The following is a 12,474-nucleotide window of genomic DNA, read 5'->3' as shown; positions in this document are numbered from 1 at the left end:
ACTAATTGTAATGTGCTTTAACGACGGCGGCCACTAGAGGTCGTGATTTTACTAACTGTAATGTGCTTTAACGACGGCGTCCACTAGAGGTCGTGATTTTACTAATTGTAATGTGGTTAAACGACGGCGTCCACTAGAGGTCGTGATTTTACTAATTGTAATGTGGTTTAATGACAGTATACACTACTGATTTACTATTTGTTTTTACGCTTTAAATGTTGATCCTTAGTAGATCCCCACATTTACACTCTGTTTATAATATATATATATATATATAATATCATATTAACTGCTATCCGAGGTCTTAGGTCTTTCTCTTCTAGAAAGATTGTATTTACATTTGTATTGTTGTCGGTATTCTGTTTCAGCTCTCCCCTCTGGGTCTTGGCCTTTGTGGGAGACATCGACGCCGGTTTCCTCAGTACCTCTGGATCTACTATCCGGACCGTTCCCTGCTGAAGACTCGACGTCGGCATCTGGGCTATCCGCACCTCCACAGCCACCGTCGCCGACACCATCAGCACCGCCAGCAACCACAGACAAGCCGCGGACATCGCCCCGGATACCAAAACAAAAAGAAAGAAATACTTTTAGTTTTCAGCATTAGTCAATGTTTGAACTGTTTCTGCATTGTAGGCTAAATAATCAAAACACGTTAGTAGCTACAATATTATTTCGGGTTTAAACATTTTTGAAGTTATTTAACATCTTATGAAGAAGTTTTTCATTCTTGAAATATTTCTTAAAGATAAAACAGTAGAAAGAAAACACTTTTTAGTCTTCACTAATAGTTCAAACGACACAGCTACCCAACTCATGCACCATTTTTTCAAAATGCTTTTAAACAGATAATTTGAACTTGTTTGAGAAATACTTTTAGTTTTCAGAATAGAACAAAAGAAAGAAATACTTTTAGTTTTCAGAAAACAAGGTTGAGTGAACAATGATGAAACAAAAAAGAAAGAAATACTTTAGTTTTCAGCATTAGTTCAAATGACACAGCTATTCAACTCACATGAGTTTCTGTTGAATCAGTCTATTTAATTTTACACCCTGTGTGAGTTTGAAACGATGCATTTTTAGAGTCTGTGATAACCAGTTAATTTGCTGCGGAGACGCGAGTTCTTTCCTGGACGGTTGAATCTTCAAAAGAGACAGTCTGAAGGCGGACCTCATTGTCTTCAGACAACATTGTTTAGGCTGTAGGAAATACACTTCTGTACCTTCCACGTGTTCGTTTTCTCGTGAGAATGACAACCAAAAACACCCCAACTTAAAATCCAAAAGAATTTACACCCTGACAGAGGCGTCTAATTACCCTAACAGAGCTCTGGGCCCGCAACTACACCTGGCTTTGCCTCAGCTCCGATGGTGTAGAGTGACAAAGACTATCTCAGGCCCTGACCCCTTTTATTACACATTTCAGTTCATTTTGGGGGTGCAGTCTCCACTGATTGATCCTGGTCTTCTTACGGTCCAGGTCGTCATGGGTCAAATTCCAGATCTTGTGCCGTCTCCACCACATCTGGAAACACCTTTAGAATATTCATACATCTGTCTTTAATTGGCGACAATGGCAGAGCGGGTGACCCGATCCAAATCAACAAAGACGTCACCGAGGACCTACCCACACGGACGGAGTATTTAGGTGACCCGATTCAGACCACATTTTACATCAGTTCCGGGGTAACCTTCGCTGTTGACCAGACCTTCCAGAACTTCATCCTCCTTTCCAAAAGGACTCCAGACTGCCCATGGATGCCTCTTCCTCTGCACGTCGTAGGTGAATATTTATCTGTTTATCTATCCATCTATCTATATCTATACAGTATACATATAAGTATATACATATATGTGTATCTATGTATTTACATTTACATATATAAGTATAATAAAAACGTTACGCCATGTTTATCACGTACCATGTCTCTTTTCATTGACAGACGTCGTCACTCATCTGTGTGACGTTCATTTAACGCAGAGTGATACTGGTAAAAATATTGAATTATTTTATAATTCGTTGTTAATATCTCTATTATGTGTTACAACAGCCGCACTTCTATTTTTCAGATATTATCGCCTCCGCGAATAACTTCCCGGAGACGCTGATCGGCGCTGAGGAGCTTGAGCGGTTAATGCGTGTAACTTTTGAAGACGGAGATGCCCGTGCGGATCTGTCGGCTGTGAATCCGAGAGCGAGTCTTCAAGACAGCAGCACCGAGGCTCAGAACACGCCGTGTATTATAATAATCGACAGCGAGGACGAGTTCGTCCGGGGCCGAGTACAGGAAATCGACTGAAGGGGAGTAACCAACGCTCTCTGAGCCGTAAGCGACGGTATAATTCGGCACGGAAGACAGGACCGGCGCGAGTCATTGGTGAGAAGGAGACAGCGATTCTAATCATAATTACGATAACTAGGTAAAGAACAGCGGTATTTATTAAGTGTATATACATGCGTATGTGTGTGTGTGTGCGTGTGTGTGTGTGTGTGTGTGTGTGTGTGTGTGTGTGTGTGTGTGTGTGTGTGTGTGTGTGTGTGTGTGTGTGTGTGTGCATGAAAAGATCACCCGGAACCCGGAAATCAGACACGACCGGGAAGTCATCATTGGACGGGTCGCTCCAACTGTTCGACGGTGAGAGCAAAACAAAAAAAGTATTTTAACCACATTCTGTTGATGTGTTTTATATTTAACTACCTATGTTTTTGTTTTATTCAACACCTGTGCGTATGAAAACAGACAGCCAGTCAGAGGTCGAAGGAGTAGGGCGCCCGCTCGTGGATTCTTTCACTCACCAGACGCCTCAGCTGATAGGAGGTGGGAAAAAACATTTGGAGTGATAGTTTACGTTTCACTGCTGTATTTATTTATTTATTTTTTCACATGAAAACAGATACAAAGGCAACGAGCACGCCACACCTTCTGCCTGTCGCTTCAACGCCACCACCACCGTTTGGTAAGATGTAAATCTCCAATTTTTTTTCAACACATCTCTACCGTTCAGTATCAGCTGAATGGCTGTATGTTCGCTATTATGTGTGTGTGTGTGTGTGTGTGTGTGTGTGTGAGAGTGTGTGTGTGTGTGTGTGTGTGTGTGTGTGTGTGCGTGTGTGTGTGTGTGTGTGGTTTAATGATGTGTCTGCAATTAGTTGTGTTAGAGCATCAAGGTGCCTGTTATCTGTAATGTGGTTTATCTATGTTCCGGCTTTATGCTTTTAGATAGCGTAATTTTATTATTGAAGGTGTTTGGGTAACTGTTACTGCTAAACAACATTGTGATGTGTTACTACTATGCTTTAACGATGATGACCACTAGAGGTAATTGTAATGTGCTTTAATACATATACACTATGTATTATACTATATACTATATATATATATATATATATATATATATATATATATATATATATATATATATATATATATATATATATATATATATATATATATATATATATATATAGTATTCTTATACACTAATGATTCGTGATTTGCTATTTGTTTTTATGCTTTAAATGACGGTCCTGAGTAGGTCCATACATTGAGTTTTTTATTTATTTATTTTTAACGCTCTTTAGGATATGCTTCTGTTGTGATGATGGTTTTGTCCATGAGTATTGATATGTATGCTACACGTGTTGTTGTTTTATTATAGCCATCGCTAGAAAACAACACGGCTCAACACCGGTTATATGATTACGTAATTTTGTTTTTCCGCAGGTCGTATTTTTTCATATTGTACTAGGGTTATTTTCATACTACTCTGTTTATATTAATATCATATTAACTGCTATCCGAGGTCTTGCTTCTAGATTGTATTTACATTTGTATTGTTGTCAAAATTCTGTTTCAGCTCTCCCTCCTGGGTCTTGGCCTTTGTGGGAGACATCGACGCTGGTTTCCGCAGTACCTCTGGATCTACTATCCGGATCGTTCCCTACTGAAGACTCGACGTCGGCATCTGGGCAATCCGCACCTCCACAGCCACCGTCGCCACCACCATCAGCACCGCCAGCAACCACAGACAACCCGCGGATAGCACCCCGGACACCAACGTCAACTTGCGCCGCATCACCCCCTGACCAAACCCTGCCTCTACCCCCTGCCCCCGAGCGCTCTGTCGCATCATCCCAAGACCAACCCCAGACTCCACCATCACCGACCCTATTAGCGTTCCATGATGCAACGGCTGTAAAACAACAGCTTGAATTCAGAGTACGTACGCTTGAACGTCGTCTTCATCAGAGTGAAATACAGAGTCGTCGTCTAGCACGTTTAGCACGTCAAGCGCGTCAAGCACGTAAATACCGCCGTTCGGCGAGAAATATACGTGAAGGTAAGATTAACAACCATTTCAACGAGTAATCAGCAGGGATGCATATGTCTTAAATATTATGATAATCGTTACAGAACTCATCTTTAAGGACGTCACGAATAAAGCGCTGGTGTCTGAAGTTCTGAGACTCCTAAAACAACAAGGACCTGGTGGTAACAGACGTCGTGGACTGATCTGACTGAAGTTCGACCCCAGTAAGGTCCATTTGGATCCTCATTATTTAAAAGCAGTGCTGGGTGATTACGGTTTGAGGTTGCTGTTGCACTGCGGGTGATTGTGTTTTGAGGTCGCTGTTGCATCGCGGGTGATTGTGTTTTGAGACTGTTGTTTTGTTTATTAAATGTTTTTTAATTATTATTTTATTGTTATTGTTATTATTGTTATTACGCTATGGCCAACCATGATGGTTTTCCTTCCGGTTCTGACCCTGAATCCACACACAACCAGGACACTACACCACACCTCATTGACCAGAATGCTTCACCAACACGTATGTTTCTGTCTCACTTGTTTGACAACGTGTCTGAGGAGGATGTAGTGCAGGTCTATGATCCGAGTATAAATGAAAACATGGAGTCAATTTTTTTCGGCGAGAGAGAGGATAACCGAATTTTAAATATGGTTCCTGCATCATCTCGTGAGGGTAGGGCTGATACCTCTTTAGACAATGGCGATTGGTTAGAAAGGTTTGTTGATAATCTGCAGACGACTGATTCAGGGACAACTGCTCTTGACCCTCTGGTAGATGTGTCTGACTCTAACTGTAGCGATGACAATGTTGATGATGACGGTGATTCGCTTCAGGAAGGATGTTGTATTAGAGGTACCGGTATTGAATCAGAAGTCATAGAGCCTTTTAACACCGATAGGATAAGAAGGGTGCTAACACGTCCTGCTGTACCGGACACTCCTGATTTAGCTACTTTCTACAGAGGTTGGATGCAACAGGTCAGGGAGTTGGCTGATGAAGCGCAGAGACTGGCAGATCGAGAGGATGTGGTTCAGCTTGAAGTGGTAGGTGAAGATGTTCAAGAACACGTTAATGTTGTGGTTGAAGGCGACAGTGGAAATATCTACCCTGCTTTTGAGGACCTCCTTAGCAACACAGTGCAATCTGACAGAGTCATCGCTATGGGTAAGAGAATTGAACTAACGGTCCAAATTGTACATATCCCTCGAGGAGGCGCGAAACGCAAGCTCGAGAAGACGCTGGATGCCAAAATTTTTGTTAAAAAAAGACGACATCTCTATGTAGTTGGTGGTGATGGAACCAAGCAGCTTTGCGTCGCAATCAGCCTTTCTTGTCTCCTTAATCCTAACCGTGCGTATCAAGATTGTGTTGAGTTAGGGAGGGAATTATTAAACAAAGCTGGTTTAGATTCTCAAACACCTATCATATTCACAGATATACCCCTGTTTGAACGGATAGTGAGGCGTAAAATTGTTGTGTTTAATAAAACGACAGCAAACCAGCCATTAGCGCATTATGCCACCGGTTTTGCTGATGGTTCGGAGCCCTTATTCTTGTTTCTACTTCAGGGACACTATTACGGGGTGAAGAACCCTAAAGGTTTGTTAGGAACACGTTACTTTTGCGTCAGCTGTCATAAGGGGTATGAAGATAAATCAAAACACATATGCAAAGCTCACTGTAGCGTTTGTCACGATCCTGTTTGCCCTACAGAGGTCCCAGACCCGGTAACTTGTGACGACTGTCGCAGGGTTTGTCACAACCCAGCAAAGAGACAGGTGGCTAAGACTTGTCTTAATAGCCTTTGGGGAAAGTTTTGTCAGAGAGTGAACATGTCTCAGGTTTCTGTAGTGTCAGACCCCAACGAGTTTTTCAGTTTCATGTTTTCAGGGAAATACGAGGTCAGCTACTTTAACGTGCTGGATGAGAAAAAAGTTGTGATCCAGTGGCGTTACAATGGTCCCTACCCTCCTGGTAAAAGCAGCAATGTTTTTATCGGAGCTTTTACCACTGCTTATGGTCGTCTGAAGTTGTACAGTTACATGGAGAAATTGCAGGAGAATGTTCTCTACGTTGACCCAGACAGCTTGATATATGTTGTGAAAGACGGCGAGACACCTTTAAATTTAGGTAACTATCTCGGTGATCTGACTGATGAACTCGATGGGGATAGCATCGAGGGCATTGTTTCGGCGGGTCCTAAGACGTATGCTTATAGGACCAAAGGACAGAAGATGGTTGTGATGAAAGTTAAAGGTATCACGCAAACAAAAGAATCTTGTCTGCGGATAAACTTTGACTCCGTCAGAGATCTTGTAGAGGGCTATTTGCAGAATTCACCTGATGGGGTGCTTGAGACCCGGCAATGCAACATTGTGAGGGATAAAAAGAACATCGCAGTAAAAAACAGATCAGTTATTAAAAAACTCTGAGTCGTGTACGATAAGAGGCGATTGTTTTCGGACGGCACAACCAAACCTTTCGGGTTCTGATTTTTGAGTGGATGAGGGGTCATTATGGAAGGAATTAATTTCGATCCGCGTTTGAAAACACCATTTTCATGTCTAGTGGTGGGACCGTCGGGGTCGGGAAAGACCCATTTTGTAAAATGTATACTTGAAAATTGTGAACATGTTATGGATGATGTCAATATAAATATTGTATGGATTTATACTTCTTTTCAACCTATGTACAGTGAATTGCAAAAGATGAATAAAAATATCAAATTCATTGGAGGTTTACCTGAATCTTTTGAAAATGAAGATGTATTTCCTTCTGATAGAAAACATTTGATTATTCTTGACGACGATTTTTGAAGCGTCTGAAAGCCCAGAGGTTGTTCGCATTTTTACGCAGTATAGACATCATAAAAATATGAGTGTTATATTGCTGACGCAAAACTTATTTCATCGCGGTAAATATAGTCGTGCTATTAGTCTGAATAGCAATTACTCTGTATTGTTTACCCGTCTCAAAGAGCTTTCTTTCTAGAAAGCTTTGAAGATGCTACAGCTGACGTTCACGGGTACTTAATCGTTGATCTAACACCCTCCTGTCCAGAACGCTGCAGACTAAGGACTGGGATACTACCTCATCAGCGTCACACTGTGTACACACCAAAAACGTCTGCTTGAGTTATGTCAGCGCGTATAAAAAGAAACGCTCGTTTACTTAAGGAACTATACCATGCTCCGTACCAAGAAACGAGTAAAGACATTTTGACACGTAGTTCCCGGGACTTCATTCAAGCTCTCGGTGAGATCGCCCTGAATGTTTTGAAGGGGAATGTACCATTGTCGCAGGCTCAGTTAAAAAAACTGAAAAAACAGAAGAAAAACATCAGACTCTTGGCTAATAAAAAAGCGTGCTTGAAGCGTAAACAAAGGATTCTTAAAAAGCAATCGGGTGGATTCCTGTTGCCGTTGCTAGCGGCTGCCGTTCCAATAATTGGAAATCTAATATGAGGACTTGTAAAGAAGTAAAACGCTATGAAGACTGTCCAGAAAGTGTATCTCGTCTCTCCTCGACAAATTAACCAGTTATCACGTCCAACCTCTGACATCCGTGAAACTGCCAAAGATGAATTGAATGAGAAGATGAGGACCATTCTAAATGATTCTCAGTTAAACTCGTATGAGAAGATAAAAAAGTATAATGCTCGATTGCAGAGATATTTAACCTTTACTAAAGAGGATCAGAGAGACCAAAGGAGAGTAACTCTGACTTTACAATGAGATGGAGTCAGCGATCATCCCCACGACTCTGACAGTCGTGTCGAAAGTGTTCTAAAAACACCCACTGTAACAGATGACTTGGGTAAGGATATTCTAAATAGCCTTCCGTCAAAAGCTCGAAGAAATGCTGAATACATTATCCAGAGGATATCCAAAGACGGTGGTGGTTGGAATATGAATGGTGAATTTATGTATGAAGGAAGTGCTGTAAAAGGCTCTCATGTGATCGATATATTCAAGTACCTTTCCCTACCGTATAAGAAAACAAGTTCTTCGTTACCTGAGGGATGGTCCGAGTTTCTCGTCACATTATTAAAGCTAAAATGCCTCTCACACTGCTGTCCAATCCTGAATCGAGGGCTCAATATCAGAGACTTAAATCGAATTCTATCTTACGAAAGAAAAGTATAGCTGAGAGCTGGTCTCCCGACCCAAAGGACCCTAAAGTGACACCTCAACGACGCTTGACGCGTGTAGTGACCAAAGGGAAGAAATTGTCTCTAACACCTCGATGGGTTTCCTGAATAATTGTCTTGTACACAGTTATTGTCTTTTCATCAAAGAAATGTTTTATTGAATTACTATGAGATTACAGATTTTTTTTAAATACACACACGCACAATAAGATTAGTCACACGTTACAATAGTCTTTAAAATACAGAAGAGAACAGTTTTGTTGTTTCCATGGACAGTGTGCACATCTTTTTAGACATTGTTGATGTCCTTTCACAAAGTTGTATAGCATGAGGTCGTTTTTTAAGTTATCGTCACTGTATAGACTTAATACTTCTCCGATAGACAGCCCTCTAGCACGATGACAGAGGTAGAAGACGCAATGATGACCACATACAAACGATAGAGGGTGCTGTAGTTGACCATTGTTGTACTTGATGACCTCTGAATGTTTCTTGAGGAACTTTAAAATATTTTCAGGGTAATGTGCAAAGTAGGGCCCCATTCCAAACGAGTCAAAGAAAGTTGTTCTCCCGTCTTCTTTGAGAGTTAAAGCCAGCCAGTGCACTTCTGGTTTATGTGCCGGATGTGTGTTGACGATGAAATATGCAGGCGGTCTGAGGGGTTGTGTCAATTGAGGCAACTTATCCGACGGCCACACACCGTAAAATGTGTCGCCCATGAGACCTCTCAGCAGCCTCTGTAACTGGAGACTATCCATAACTTTTATAATAATAGTCCACCAGCACTTGTCTTTTTGCATCAATCTCCAGAATGGAATCATAACAAGCGTACACAATCAGTGTTAGGGTGTTTGGTGAAGCAACTCTGAATCTCATCTCCAGTCTTAAATTCCCTTTTGAGACAGCTGAGAGAGCGTCGTTGTCATCGGCTGGATTGAGATTAAATGCAAACAGCGAATATCCGCTGTTAAAACCTTCGCGGTCAATGCTTAGATACTTCAAATGTCTTCCTGTAGCTAGAATCATGTTATAAAACTCTTTGACCGCCATACCGTTGTTAAACTGAGGTTGAAAAGCTTTAGCGGGGATCTGTCGACCGTCCTGACAGAGGGCTAGATATTCATGTTGAACGGGCAGAGATCTTTCCTACCGGAAAATGCCTCATGACGCACCATCCCTAAAACCACGGATTTAGGTCTTGAACCCAGAAATAAACTCTCCTGGGTACATATTCTCGAGTTCTCTGGAATGGAGTATGTTTTTACGTTGACTCGTGAGAGGGGGTAGAGAGCATTTCCTTTTAACAAACCCGCTGCATGACGTATTCTCACAGCTGGCGAAACAGAGACTTTCTTCACAAACAGAGAGGTGCCAAGGATTTTCAGACGAAAGGTGGAGTTGCGAGGTCCGGTCAGGCAGAAGGCATCATTCGCCCTGGTGAGTTTAATTCTTAAATCGACCGAGTTTAATTACAGTCTCTCACAGAAAAATATGTCGCTGTGCAGAGGACTGAGAAGATGTACTTCTCTGGACCTGCTCGTGAACTCAGCCCGTTTATTAAGGCCTGCGTTGGGACCGTTTACAGTGATGATCGAGTCAACCGACCCAGGTGTGTCTTGGTAAAAAAGGCCGGCGCTAAACTGTGTTTTAAGAGTGTCGCCTGAAAAGTTGAGAAGTGTTTCGATCATAGCTCTGTACGGGTGAGTGGAACTGGACTTCGAAATCATCCGATCCCCCAGAACCACATCGCACTGGTCAAAGATTGTGTTTAGAGGATAATTGATGAGACCGACTGCTGCGTCGTTAGCCAGCGGTGTGCCATCGGCGTTAGTAATTCTTGCACGCACGAGTAGAAGGGTGTCGTTTAGGTCTAGATACTTTTCGCCGTCTCCTGGTATAAAAAACTCAATCGCTGATCGCGGCTACTGGAGCAATTTCAGTGTAAATTTTGTCCTCGATGGAAAGCCGTGTCATCGGCGGCGTGAATAAATCCAGTTCTGCCAATGTGCATTCAGCAGATTTCTGGTGTAGGAGTGCCATGTTACTGTATATAAGGTTTTTTAAAGTATATCAGAGCTCCCTCTGGACTTCCTCTTGGCCCGTTTGCTTCTGTCAACTGACTTCTTTCTTTTTTTGTTTGTACGTTTATTAGAGCTCTGTGTTACATGTCGTCCTGGAGGGCGTCTCTTTGTTCTTCGTGATAAGACAGCTATACCTCCTGACCCTTCCTGTCTCTGTTGATCGCTCATTCCTCTCATGGTACAGGTGAACATATCTGTGGCTATGTTACCCACTGCTGATTTGAGATGGGGTTTCGCTATGGCGATACCTCTTTTCAACAAAGGTGATATAAACCGAAACATTTTTGAGAAGAGGGAACCGATGCCTCGTCCGTACATAACCGGGGCACCGTCAAAACCGGGTAGCTCTCCGCCCACCTGTTTTTCATAATATTGTACAACTCTGTGCGGGTCGTCTCTTAAGCCTGCATGAACCATTGTGTTTGTTTTTGACTTGGTCTGCAAAGGCTGGTTATCCCTTTGGTGTTGTGGTGATCAATGAATTTCCAGACGTCGATGCAAGGGCTATATAATATCCTCTCAAGTAACAGGTCTAAAGTGTAGAGTCAACACCACCTTTCCAAATGTAAAATTGACTGGTTTGTTAAGATCTGGTTTAATTTGTGTCTGAATATTTTCAATATGGTTCTTGGCAACCGGTAAATAGTAAGCAGGGTTAAAATGCTGTGTGATTATATCTGAGTAACTACCCTTGATTTCCACCGTTCTTAAAAGCGGTGCATATGCATCCTCTACAAGCTGCGGTCTTACAACGTCAGTAGAGATGGTAAAACCCCACTTTTAAATCAACAGGATGGGGCGCTCTGAACTCGCAATAAATGATGCAATTAGCAGGATCTACACCTAACATGTAAGCCAAAGGCGAGTTAAAAAGCACTAGGTTCTGACTGTCTCCTTGAAGATCAATGTTTTGCCGTGCACGGACAAACAGGAAGCGTATATTCTCATTGTTTTTTTTTTTAAGTTTGCTCCATCTCGGTTGTAATCTGATTAAGTGAGCTGTAATATCCAACCGTCTTTTTTCCTCTGAGCTGAGGCGCTGGCGTCAGGATCCGGAGCCCAAAGTCTCGCCATGGCTCTATGAAATTCATCTTTATGAAGCCGCGACGTGTTACCATCTGAATCTGATCCTCTCGGAGCAGCCGTGTTGGTGTTGGAGTCAGCTCCTCTATGGTTTGGTTTCCAGTAAAATGACGACGTATCCTCTGGAATATTATGCCACGTGTGAGGGTATGTAATCTCCGTCAAAGCAACCTCCCATTTTCCGTTTAAATCGATATGTTGTGCTAAATGCGGAAAGTACCAATTGAGTTGTCTTTAAAAACTTTTGCACTGGCGTTTGATGGTAAAGTCACATAGAAGCCCCATTCTTTGAGCCCTACATGATGATATGATGCCTGGTGTCAAGGAGGATCGTCTTATATATATTTTACATCTGAAGCTTTTACCCAGCTGTTGAATTTTTCAGGCCAGTTCTTCCACTGGACAAAGACTTGTCTCTCTCCTTTAACGGCGCGTTCCTTGAGAATCTTTTCAACGTGAAATACGTTATCCTTTACGAGTTGTACTTTTTGTAATTCTTGATCATAAAATGACCCCTGGATGGGTTTGCCATCGAAATCTTTCAATTTATACACAGGCGGGTTGCGATGAATACATTCAGTTATTGTAAATATCTCATCTGTAAAACTCTGCTCGTACTTTTTGTCAAATACACCTCGTAGTTTTGATATCCTAACATGATCGCCCTCCATAAATTTGGCTTCTGCCGACCTTTTGACGGTCTAATGTAAAGATTGTCAAACACCAATCTAAAGAAATTTCGACAGGAGGCAAAATTTATTTACTTACTTCCATCGGTGTCATTTTTATACGACTGTGATAGCTGTGATTATAACTCTTTACTAGATCCGGTAAAACCTCGATGTAAC

Source organism: Synchiropus splendidus, chromosome 5 (assembly GCF_027744825.2).
Source record: "Synchiropus splendidus isolate RoL2022-P1 chromosome 5, RoL_Sspl_1.0, whole genome shotgun sequence".
In the NCBI taxonomy this organism is placed as follows: Eukaryota; Metazoa; Chordata; class Actinopteri; order Syngnathiformes; family Callionymidae; genus Synchiropus; species Synchiropus splendidus.
Note: the sequence above shows the minus strand (reverse complement) of the source record.